At 42.9% G+C, this 12,648-nt stretch overlaps 1 protein-coding gene across 1 annotated transcript in view; it reads right to left on the bottom strand.

The window, feature by feature from the left end:
- PCOLCE2 (procollagen C-endopeptidase enhancer 2) overlaps positions 1 to 12,648 on the bottom strand; it is a 61,697-nt gene that overhangs the window by 27,655 nt on the left and 21,394 nt on the right. The gene's annotated exons all lie outside the window — the stretch shown is intronic.

The following is a 12,648-nucleotide window of genomic DNA, read 5'->3' as shown; positions in this document are numbered from 1 at the left end:
GCCCCATATCAGGCTCCAGGCCGTGGAGCCTGCTTGGATTCCATGTCTCCCTCTCTCTCTCCCTCACAAAATGAATAAAACACTAACAATTTTTTAAAAAAATTTGTTTTCAGATAAAATGAGGTTTGTCATCCCCATCCCAGGCTTATCTCCCCCTCCTTTCTCAGAAGCAACCACTGTCACAAATTTAGTGGGTTTCTTTCTGTGCCATTCAAATTACTATCAGGGGTGCCTGGGTGGCTCAGTCGGTTGAGCGGCTTCAGGCTCAGGTCATGATCTCACGGGTTCATCAGTGAAGAGCCTGCTTCAGATCCTGCGTCCTCCTCTCTCTCTCCCCTTCCCCTGTTCATGTTCGTTCTCTCTCTCTCTCTCTCTCTCTCAAAAGTAAGTATTTTTAAAACATACCTCAAAGTACTTTTATGTAGGGGCACCTGGGTGGTTCAATTGGTTAAGTGCCTGACTCTTGATTTTGATTCATTCAGATCATGATCTCATGGTTCAAGAGACAGAGCCTATGCTGGGCTCTGTGCTAACAGCAGGGAACCTGCTTGAGATTCTCTCTCTCTCTCCCTCTCTCTCTGCCCCTCCCCCACTTTTGCTCACTCTCAAAATAAATCAATAAACTTTAAAAAATAAGCCAAAATACTTTTATTTAAATGTATATGTGTCCATGCAAAGTACACAGTTGTTTTGTGTCTGTTTTAAAAATTAATGAAAATGGGATAATGCTGTACATATCATTCTCTAGCCTGGGCATCCTTGAGTTTTCTGGGTGAGGAAGAAGACAAAGGGGAGAAATAAAAACAAAAACAAAAACACAGACACCCTTCACAAACTATTCCTTTGGCCTAGAAGACTTTCCCACATCTGCCCTTCTCTCGCTCATGCTGAGGGTCTCATTTCGAGGTCTCCTCTTCTTGGAGGTACGCACTCCCAGACTCCCAGCTCTTCCTCCCAAGATGGGCTCTGCCCAGTTAGCAGCCTGCCCTTCAGGTGCCTGAGCATGGGGTGGCTCAACCCACCTACTCCTTCACTGTCTGTTTTCCCTGGAAGATGGAGCTCAAGGAGGCAAGACTCCCTCCTGCCTTGGTCACTGCTGCATCCCAGCCTCTAGACAGCGCAGCGCGTGGCCTGAGCGGAGGGGCATCATGAATATTTGCTAAATGAATAAATCCATCAGGTGCTAAATGGAACACCAGCTTCTTTGCACAAACCTTGGACAAGGCACGTGCTTGGCGGCTCCGCCTCTTATGTCCTAATATCTCCTACCCCCACCAGCAGCAGCAGAGTTCCAGAAGGCTGCTTTCCTTTCTAGGTCATTCTTTACAAAAAAAAAGAAGATGCATATCTTTTGGGAAACCTTATATTTCAAATCTCCTGTAACGCTAACACTTAATGCAGAAACTCCATTAAGATGCTTTTTTGGTGGTGATGGAGACAAAGCTGCTGTTTTGTGAGATTATATTGACCAGAGGATTCATTATCTGCCTGTAGAAAAACAATTGTATATTCATGTTTTTCCCTGTCAACAGCTGAGTCCTGTGTGGGCCACAGCCTTGTGCTGCGACAATGACCTCAGCTCACCCTGCAGCCCCTGGGATGTCCTTACTGTCACAGGCAAATGTGCCAAGTCTCCTGATGCTCATGCCAGAGCTGCTTCCAGAGAATGAACAGGGGAACTATATTTTAAGCTGATGGTTTGCATTTTCAGGATACTATGAGCAAAACGCAAATATGAGGGCAGCTTCTTTTGTAAGGAGTAGATTTCTGTAGAAATGGTAACTCTTTTGTATCTGTAGCTTTTCTTCCAACACTTTATTTACTAATGTGAGCAAAAATCTGTTTCTGAAGCATGTCTGATTTTTTTTTAAAGCCATCATTTTAACCTTCTGAGATTTTCCTCTTCCAAAAACAGACCTTTGGGAAGCATGCTCTAAAATACAAGGCCACATTTTTATTTACACAAAGTTCAAGAGGCACAGCAGCTCAGTGTCATCTCACATACACCCCTAAATGTAATTCAAAGAAACTTATGTGCAAACTATGCACAAATATTTGGCTATATTCAAGAGGGGTATAAATCCGAATCTTAAAAAATCTTATTCACGGGGGCGCCTGGGTGGCTCAGTCAGTTAGGTATCCAACTTCAGCTCAAATCATGATCTTGCAGTCCGTGAGTTCAAGCCCCACAATGGGCTCTGTGCTGACAGCTCAGAGCCTGGAGCCTGCTTCGGATTCTGTGTCTCTCTCTACCTCTCACCAGCTCTCTCTCTCTCTCTCTCAAAAGTGAATAAACATTAAAAAAAAATTTTTTAAGATTTTTCGTATTCATGTATATTCTGTGTATATTTAAATACCCTATATATATTTAAAGATTTGAAGAGGGATTAATGGAAATAAGGTGATATTTTGAACAATTGGTGGGGGAGAATTAGTTAATTTCACACACACACACAAAAACCCTTTATACTCTGTCTGGAAGAAGGAAGGAAACCCCCAACTCAAGCCCAGACTACCAGCACTAGTGGACATTAGGTTATATACTCCTCTGCTATAAACTAAAACTTTCCCACTGTGCTTGGAATAAAATCCTCACTCACCATCTATGGACACACACTTAGCGTATATCACATGCCAGATATTTTCTTAAGCACTTGACACATTATTTCATTTAATCTTTTACAGCAACCCTATGAAGTTGACATTACTAGCCCATTTTGGAGGTTACAGGTGAGGAAACAGAGACACGGAGAGGTTGCCCCTAACTATCTCTCTCTGACCTAATCTTTCCGTCTCATACAACAGTTTGGCAGTTCAAGGAACCCTCCAAACTAGTTTTCCACCTCAGAGTCTTTGCCACAGGTTGGTCTCTCTGCTTGGCACACTCTCCTCCCTGATATTCATTATCTGCATCATCCTTTAGGTCTCAGCTCAAGTGTTACCTTTCCAGAGAGGTCTACGCTGAGCCCTTCAGTTGCTTTAGATCATGTAGCTCACATAGCCATGTTATTTCTTTATAGATTATTTATCGTATGTTTCTCCATCAGAATGTAAGATCCAGGGATCAGAGCTTGTTGGTGGCTAGTCCAATGCCTGGCTATCAGAGGCGTTCAAAAAGTAGTTATTGAATAAATAACTGGGATCCTTATAATCTTAATTAAAAAAAAATTGTGCAAGTCACAACCCCTATTACTAGCACATACATGTACATAATAATGCAAACTCACAGGTACAAGGTAGGCAGCACTAGGGCCCCCGTGAGAGGTTACAAACAGCTCAGAGTGGTTATGGTGACTTACTTAAAGCCACCCAGCGAATCAGTGGCAAAGCCCAGATCTGACTTCTACCCAACTGTGTTTTCCATGGCCTGTGGCAGAGACTGAAGAGATGCTCACCAATCTTGTTTCCTCCACGTGGGCACAGAGGAAGTCAGCACTTCCCAGCCTCTACTGCAGTTAGGTTGGAGCCACTGACTGGGTCTTGGTCAATGGCATGTAGGTAGAAGTGATGTCCCCACCTCTAGGCCCAGCCATTGAATGTCTGGTGCAATCCTTCTAGAGTTCTCTTTTTGCTCTAAGGAGGGAATTCCACAGAGGAAACAGGAAGGTTCTAAGAGACAGCAGAGCCACAGAGGAGTTAATGCTCAAAGGAGAACTGCCCAGGACGGCCATCCAGCTGCACTGGTGTATGAAGTGAGTAAGAAATTAAACATTTGTTGGCTTAGGCCACTGAGATTTGGGGGGTTGTTGTTATAGCTTTGCACTTTGTGTTAATAACCCTGATTAATGAATGGATAGTGACAGTCACCTGTTGTCCTTACCCAGCAGTGCTGTGACAGGTGACTATGGCGACATCCTTGTTGTTTTTGCTGCATATAAGCTCTATATGAATTAACACTGGAATACAGCCACCAAAGGAGTGGACAGTCTCAGGCTGTGTGAATAGCAGGGTGGCAATAGGCAATTTGGAGTAATAGCACAAGCGGTAAATACAGCATCACTGAGGTACATCTGCAATTTCAATGGCCCCTTTAAAAGTGTAACCAGTACCTCCACCACCACTACCATGATCCTTTGACTCCTTTATCTGCAGCTGGTCAGTTGGGGTAAGAAGGTGATCAGCAGCCATGAGTACTTCTTGAGCTGAGAAAAGAAACAGGATCTTTTAGCTGAGGACATGGCTCTGAAATGAACAAGAGGCTGGGCTTCAGATTATGCCTCTTTTGCAAATGCTGCCCAAGGGTGAGGAAGAAAATGTCAGAGGGGAGATCGGGGCTGCGGTGGGGCCATTTAGCACTGTGAAGGTTACTGAACTCAAGCCTGCCAAGAGAACACAGATGGTAAACACTTGAAGGAACAACAAAGCAGAATCCAGAGCAATGGGAACCCTGAGGTAGTTACAGCCAGGATGGGAAGACAAGCAATTATGCAAAGAGTTGTGGTTTAGGTTTTGGTTGGGGGAGGAGATAAAGTTTAAATGTAGAGTACAGTAACCCCCCTTGTCCATGGGGAATATGTCCCAAGACCCCCAGTGGATGCCTGAAACCTCAGATAGTACAGAAACTTATATATATGATGTTTTTTCTTCTACAGAAAACCCTACGATAAAGTTGAATGTACAAATTAGGCACACTAAGAGATTAACAACAAACACTAATAAGAAAATAGAACCATTATAACAATATACTGCAATACAAGTTATGTGAATGTGGTCTTTCTCTCTCAAAATATCTTATTGTATTGCATTCACCCATTTTCTTCCTATGATGATACGTAATGATAAAACGCCTACATGAGAGATGAAATGCAGTGAGTGATGCGAGCACTATGACACAGCGTTAGGTTGCTACCAACTGTTTCTGGGCCACTGACTGTGGATAGCTGAAGCCGTGGAAAGCAAAACTGCAGATAAGGGGGCAATACTGTGTTCCCTTGCACAGATGTACATCTTCTAGTTTTCCTGTGGCTGATGTCACGGGGACCCTACCATGGATGTAAGTGATGACAAATCTTTTGAGCAAGTTATGCATTCATCGTCAACTTTCTTGAAAACTAGAAGTTCACTATTTCATTTTCATTAAACATGTGCTCTTGAGCTGTTCGTTCCCGAAAAGGTTTACTACAAAATAAAAAAGCATCACCAAACAATAAAATTTTAAAAAGCACTACCATATAATGAATATTTATAAAACAAAGAGCTATACATTTACACCAAGCAGTAAGTAACAAAACCACCGTAGCAAGAGCAGTCAGACTACTCCACAGCAAGACAGCTCAGCTTCCATTTCCCAGCATGTATTTCTTGTACAACAAGCCTATACTTCCCTTGTTGTCTACTGAATCAGCCAACTGGTAGCCTGGTAACTTCCGGTGTCTCCCTGGCCAGGGCACAAACCACAGCCCTGGTATCACGGGCTGACGGGAACAGCAGCATCAAATACTTGTCCCCTCTCCCACAAAGACAGGAAGGAGTAGCTGAACCTCGTGGCTAATGCCAGAGCTACCTCATGTGATTAGTGTGCATCTTAAATGCCGTCCTTGGAAGGTGTTAGTTGTGTTGGGCAAAGACACAGTTGTCTTTCACATTTAACCAGGTGTTGACGACAGAACACTGGGCATAGACTATGTGCATGACACATTTTTTTTTAATGATTATTTATTTTGAGAGAGACAGAGAGAGAGAGAGCAAGCACAAGTGGGGGAGGGACAGAGAGAGAGGGAGAGAGAGAATCCCAGGCAAGCTCCGCGCTGTCAGCACAGAGCCCCATGCAGGGCTCGATCCCATGAACTGTGAGCTCATGATCTGCGCCAACCAAGAGTAGGTTGCTTAAATGACTGAGCCACCCAGGCGCCCCATGTGCATGATACACTTTTAGACAAGACCACAGCAGAAGATGCAAATTCAAAGAGCTCTACCACACCCATCCTGGATGATTTTAAAACAACTATAAGTAATAATATTTCTTTTAAAACAACGAAAAATCCAGGACAAATAGTAAATCGTGTGAGATGTCCTAAATGACAGGTATATATTGGAACTTCCCAGGACAAATGAGGACATAAGGCCACCCTGGCCTTAGGGCATGCAGGCCTCTCCACTGAAGTTTGTAGCTGCCCCACTACATCCCCAAAACTGTAGATTAACTAAATGAGTAGCTGCTGAATGAATAAAAGGATGGAATAAAGTCCAAAGTCCTGAAAACAATGGTGTGCAAGGCCCACCTGAGTCAGACATGCTGGTCTCCTCTTCCCCCCAGCTCTTCGTATCTTGGGTGAGAATCTCCCCATCCTCAAACACACCCAGTCCTTTTCCTTTCCCACTTCTATGAGATCACGTGTATATTCCCACCTGGAATCCTTTCTCCCCATCTCAGACTATCAACCACCACCCCAATTTCAAAGTCTTGGCCATATTACCTTCTCTAGGATCCCACCTCCCTCCCTCAACCAGTGTCCAGACTCTGTGGGGCGGGGGGGGGGGGGGGGGGGGGGGCGTTATCTTTCCTCTTTCATCTCTCAGAACCCACTATTCTACTGTTCTCTCCTTGCTTTTGGTGGCCCCCTTAGCATATACAGGGCCCAGAGGGCCTCCCAGGGTCTGTGGCGTCTTCCCTGTCTTGCAGTGAACGTGAAGCTTTCGCAGGGTAGAATTGTTCCACTCTGATTTATGTGTCTGACTAACTGAACCTACATGCATTCCTGGGCCAGGCATCAAAGAAGTACAAAGAAAGTAAGGATGGAGATGGGGGAAAAAAGTCTTCTACCTTCATTTCACATATGTTAGATCTGTGATTAGTTTGGAGATTTCCTATGTCATTTGATCATTTCTTCTGCAAATCATCAAATAGTCATTAAATATCAGCTGCTGGCACAGCAACGTATATCCAGCTAGGATAAAACATAAACTCCAATAGTCCATGTGACCTAAAACCTGGCAGTGGGTGCCTCTCTGGGGCAAGCTGAGGCTCCACTAAGACACGTGAGACACGGCACCAAAAGTTTGTAAAAACGCCCATCCCAAGTGGTCTGCTTTGTTATAATCTCCCAATTAGTGTATACAGGATTATAAGTTTTTATTTTATTTAATTCATTTTTTAAATGTTTATTTTTGAGAGAGCGAGCACATGAGCAGTGAAGGGGCAGAGAGAGGGAGACAGGTTCTGAAGCCGATCTAAGCCGTCAGCACAGAGCCCTTATGTGGGGCTTGAGCTCCTTAACCACGAGATCATGACCTGAGCCAAAGTCAAACGCTTAACCAACTGAGCCACCCAGGCCCCCTATAATTTTTTTATAAGTAAGGATATCTATTCCTTTTTTTTCTTAGTGTGTTTTGTGACAGAACATTGCAGATAAGTCACAGAAATTAAATCTTGCCAATTTCTTCACACTTTCAAAAAATGGAACAAAGGACTGGAGTCATGTTAGGATATTCTTTCAGTTTTCTAGGAGTTGTCAACATGAGTTGACCCAGAAGAAAATAAACATGATTGGTGGAGAATCTTGAAGAAAAAGCAGCCCTTCCCTAAGCCCCTGGGACACACTGGCTTAAGGATAACAGACATAAAAGCCAAGGGGTACCTCTGTTAGCTAGGGGCCTTTTTGTCAGACAGCACCCTTGTTTTCTTCCTAATGACACGACTATGACTTTTTTGGAAAGCTTTTAGAGGCTGGAACTGATTTCTATGCAATGCCCAAAGGAAACCTCTAAAATGATATTTTTAGGAAAATACTTTTATAATCTGTCAGTTGTTTCTGAGAAATCTGTAATGGATCAGGAACACGAAATTAAACTATTTTACTAGGAATGAAACAGAAAGCCCGTCCCTTCTGGGATGAGAAGAATCATAGTAAGTTAATAAACACATTTAAAACAGAATACATGCAAATGTGAGCAGCCAGGGTTGTCCTGAATGAGCAAGAAACAGAGTTTACATAGTAGCATTAGGCTGCTACAAGAGAGAACTAAAATTGTTTTTAAACCCAATTCTTATAATAAAAAAAAATCATGTCTATAGTTTATAATCTAAAATAGCACTATAAGATTCTAAAAAAAAAAAATGAGCGCTCGCCCCCTCTTCCCATCCCTGATTCCCACTCCTCAGAGGCAACCATTTTAACTCAACTGTTTTGTTCGGCATCTATCTCCTTGCTTAATAAAAGCTTGTGCTGCTATTTCTTGATTTATCCTTTTTAAACTTTATCTCTTTGCTGCCTATTATTTCCCTGATGTGCCCGTCAAAATCTGATTAAATCAAGTCAGGATTTCCATTACTATGACTACATAAAATTATTCACTACTGGACTAATTGTACAATTCTTTGTTTTTCCTAAGGCTAATAGTTGCTTTGTTCTTTGAGTTTCCTTAGTTTTCTCTGTAGCTCTCTCTAAAACCCCTCTTGACAATGGCCAGGCACTGGTATCTTGTCACTTCCATTTTCTTCCTGGAAACATCCATCCTAGAGCCCTCCACCCTCCTGCCCTCTCTCTGTCCAGTCTTCACTGGCCTCTCACAAGGCCTGTCGCACAGCTAGGAGGCCAGGACTTGGCTTCGTCCAACTCAGGAAATCCCCACAGGGTTCCTAAATCTTTTTTCTTGGTTGCTTTATTCCCTCATTTTGTTGGAGCTCATCCTCTCATAGTTTTCTTACAAAGGGTCAACACTGAGAAAAAGTTTAAGATCTTGCATTTCTAAAAACACCTTTATTCTGTGCTTACATCTATCCACCACTTTGGTAGGGTTTGGAATTGTAGCTTTAAAATAAGTTTCATCAGATTAAAAAAAAATTTTTTTTAATGTTTATTTTTTTTTGAGAGAGAGAGAGCGCGCGCACGCAGGGGAGAGGCAGAGAGAGAGGGAGACAGAATCTCAAGCAGGTTCCATGCCATCAGCACAGAGCCAGATGTGGGGCTCAAACCCACGAACTGTGAGATTATGACCTGAGCTGAAACCAAGAGTCAGACGCTTAACCGACTAACCTACCCAGGCACCCGTTTCATCATAATTTTTAGGACATCATCCCACTGCCTTCTAGTTTCTAATAGGCTGATGTTGTTCTTTTCCCTTTCTATGTGATTTTCCCCTCCTCTAGAAGCTTGTAGGATTTTCTCATCTAAGTTGAACAAAAATGTGCCTTGGTGTTTGTCTTTTTCCATTCACTGTGCTGAGTAGTATCTCTTTATTCCCTCCCCTTCATATTCTCCATTCTTTTCCCCTAGAACTCTCATTAGTCAGATGGGGCTTCCTGAATAGATCCTCTCATTTTCTTATCTTTCCTCTCCAATAGTTCATCTCCCCTCCTTTTGTTCTCTTTTCTGAGGTATCTTCTTCAAGTTTATCAATGTTTTCCATTTCCACTTATTATATTCCAACTGTGTTTTTATCTTATTTTCCTTTTCTTTTTTTCTTGGCATTGTTTTATTTTTACACACACAATACCTCTTCTGATCTAAGGATAATAATCATTTTAAAATTTTCTTTTGGGGGCGCCTGGGTGGCTCAGTCGGTTAAGCGGCCGACTTCGGCTCAGGTCATGATCTCGCGGTCCGTGAGTTCGAGCCCCGCGTCGGGCTCTGTGCTGACAGCTCAGAGCCTGGAGCCTGTTTCAGATTCTGTGTCTCCCTCTCTCTGACCCTCCCCCGTTCATGCTTTGTCTCTCTCTGTCTCAAAAATAAATAAACGTTAAAAAAAAAATAAAAATAAAATAAAATAAAATTTTCTTCTGCCCTGTGTTTTGTCTCTGTTTCCTTATTTTTGTTTGTATGTTTGTTTTTCGTGTTTGGGGCTCCACCCTTTCATGTTAGAGGCTTTCTACAAAGGTCCAGCAACCCCTGACTATCTATTCATATTCAGAGCTGAAGTGAGGCTGACTGGAAGCTCTATGGCAGGGCTTGTCCCCATAATGTGACTGGGGACAGGCTGGCTTTTTCACTGGGTCTCCCAAATTATCTGGAGGTCCTATCTGAAGGGCTCTTTGTTTTCTCTAAAATCTTTCAATGTCTTGCCTGAGGGTTAAAACCTTGCTGCTGTTTTCTTGGGAGGAGCAGGGAGAAAGGTGGTTGGGAGGGCCTCACCATTCAGTGTGTAGACATAATTTCATTAACCTGTTTTCAGTGCCATACCTCAGCCTGGCCCTATCTGCTGGCTTTGCAGTTAGTTACAAGTCCAGAGCCCCTCTGGTTCTCAGAGAACAAGCCCTGCTGTGACGGGAAAGGAGACTGCCCTCTTACTGCTTGGAGCAAAGGAGGGAACCTTGAAGGCTAATTGCTCTTAAAAGGTTTTCAAACATAACTCCAACCACCCCTGCTCTGGGGTCTTCCAAGAAATGCGGGGCCTCCAATTCCTGAGCCTTGCAGGGATTGTGGGGCACAGATCAGCTTGCTTCTCTTGGGTACCGCCCCTCCCCTCTGGCAGATACATTGACTTTCCCCTCTTCTCTCCTCTGCCAATCCAGTTACCACTGACCATCTGCTTTTTTATCTTCCAAAATTTTATTGGTATCTCTCTTCTGTTAATTCCATTCCAGGTCCCTTTTGTCTTTGTGGGTTTAAACTTTTAAATTTCCTTACTGTAATTTTGGTGGGATTTTGAGAAAGGACAGAAATAAACACATGTGTTTAACCCACCACGCTTAACCAGAAGTCACTATGATGATTTTTATTAAAAAGTAATAAGAATAATATAACACTATGTTCCTAGGTTATTTACAAGAGTATATAAGGTATAGCACTGTAAAATTAGGGGCTCCTGGGTGGCTCAGTCGGTTAAGCGTCCGACTTCGGCTCAGGTCATGATCTCGTGGTTGGGGAGTTCGAGCCCTGTGTCTGGCTCTGTGCTGACAATTCAGAGCCTGGAACCTACTTCGGATTCTGTAACTCCCATCTCTCTCTGCCCCTCCCCCACTTGTGCTCTGTCTCTCTCAAAAATATACATTAAAAACATTTTTTTTTTTTAAATTTTTTTTTTCAACGTTTTTTATTTATTTTTGGGACAGAGAGAGACAGAGCATGAACGGGGGAGGGGCAGAGAGAGAGGGAGACACAGAATCGGAAACAGGCTCCAGGCTCCGAGCCATCAGCCCAGAGCCTGACGCGGGGCTCGAACTCACGGACCGCAAGATCGTGACCTGGCTGAAGTCGGACGCTTAACCGACTGCGCCACCCAGGCGCCCCTAAAAACATTTTTTTAAAAACATTGTAAAATTATAGGTAAGAGCATATTTAAAAAATAAAAGCCAGATTCTGTTAAGCACCTATAATACCAACAATTATGCCTGATGCTAGAGGATTCAAAATAACTGCAAGACAGCTATATTACCATTTTTAATGACTTTATGCTATTCTAAGGTACACCTGTACCATAATTTATAGGAACAATCACATCTTTTTCTATATTTAGCATGTTTCTCATTTTTTATTAATATAAATAATGCTGTTATGAGCACAATTATATAAACCATCCTATGTTTAAGGGAATATTTCTGTTGAATAAATTCCTAGAAATGTTATTTGCTAAGTCAAGGAAAATAGGAATTTTAGATTATAACAGCATATTGCCAAGAAAAGCTGAATTTATTCCCATCCCCATTTTTCACACCCTCAACTACACTGCTGCTGCCAATAGTTATCAATCAGGCGGGCAAAACAATGAGATCTCATTGCTGTTTTAATTTCACCATGAACATTTGCAAGGAGAAGCTGGGTTCACTTAAAGTGGTGGAGATGAGATGAGTGGGGGCACCTGGGTGGCTCACTCAGTTAAGTGTCTGATATCGGCTCAGGTCATGATCTCGCAGCTCACGAGTTCAAGCCCCACACTGGATTCACTGCTGTCAGCACAGAGCCTGCTTGGGTTCCTCTGTTCCCCTCTCTCTCTGCCCCTCCCCAGCTTGTGCTTGCACTCCTGTGCTCTGTCTCTCTCTCTCTCAAAAATAAATAAACATTAAAAAGGGGAGGGGAACAGAGAGGTGCCTCAACAACACCGACCTCAAGATTTCAAGCCCCCAGGCACCATTCACATTAGAATGGCAGTGGAAAGAGAGGTTTCATGTTGTTTTGTTTTAGAGGAAAGCAGTGAGGAAGGACTGAGGGCGTAAGTTTGGTTTTGAATGTGTCAAGTTTAAGATATTAGAGGCATGTATTTCAGTATCAAAGCGCAGTTAGAATGATGGTTTGAGGAGGGAAGGTTTTAAAAGGTGTAGTTCTGTCAGCAAAGAGAACATGGAAAAACTTTTACAAGAGAAAACAGTCTGAGGCCACAGAAGACTCTTATACTAGCCAGATGTCTCACAAATGCGTAGCCACAAGGAAAGGGTAAGAAAGAGGGTGTGTGAAGGGCTCAGAGATGCCAGAAGCCACAACCCAAAGGGCATGTCCTGGGGATGGTGGTTAGTAGCATAAACAAAGGAGGCACCTCCATTCTTTCCACCACTCTCTGTCCCAAACCTACCAACAACCTAGCTAACTTTGTTTGCAAATTCTCCTCCACTCAGACCACCCCAAGAAAGCTTTTCAAAAAAAAAAAAAAATGTAAATGAAATTAAAAACAAAAGAAAAGTGGATAAACGTTCTATTTGAGAAAAACCTCAGGATTCCCAGAGGAGAGTTTAGTCAGCAAGAGAAAAGACAGTGAGTCATTTTGCTCAGATGGTGT

This window comes from Panthera onca, chromosome C2 (assembly GCF_046562875.1).
Source record: "Panthera onca isolate mPanOnc1 chromosome C2, mPanOnc1 haplotype 2, whole genome shotgun sequence".
NCBI classification, from domain to species: domain Eukaryota; kingdom Metazoa; phylum Chordata; class Mammalia; order Carnivora; family Felidae; genus Panthera; species Panthera onca.
The sequence above is the reverse complement of the archived record's forward strand: the minus strand, read 5'-3'. Positions and strand labels throughout refer to the sequence as shown.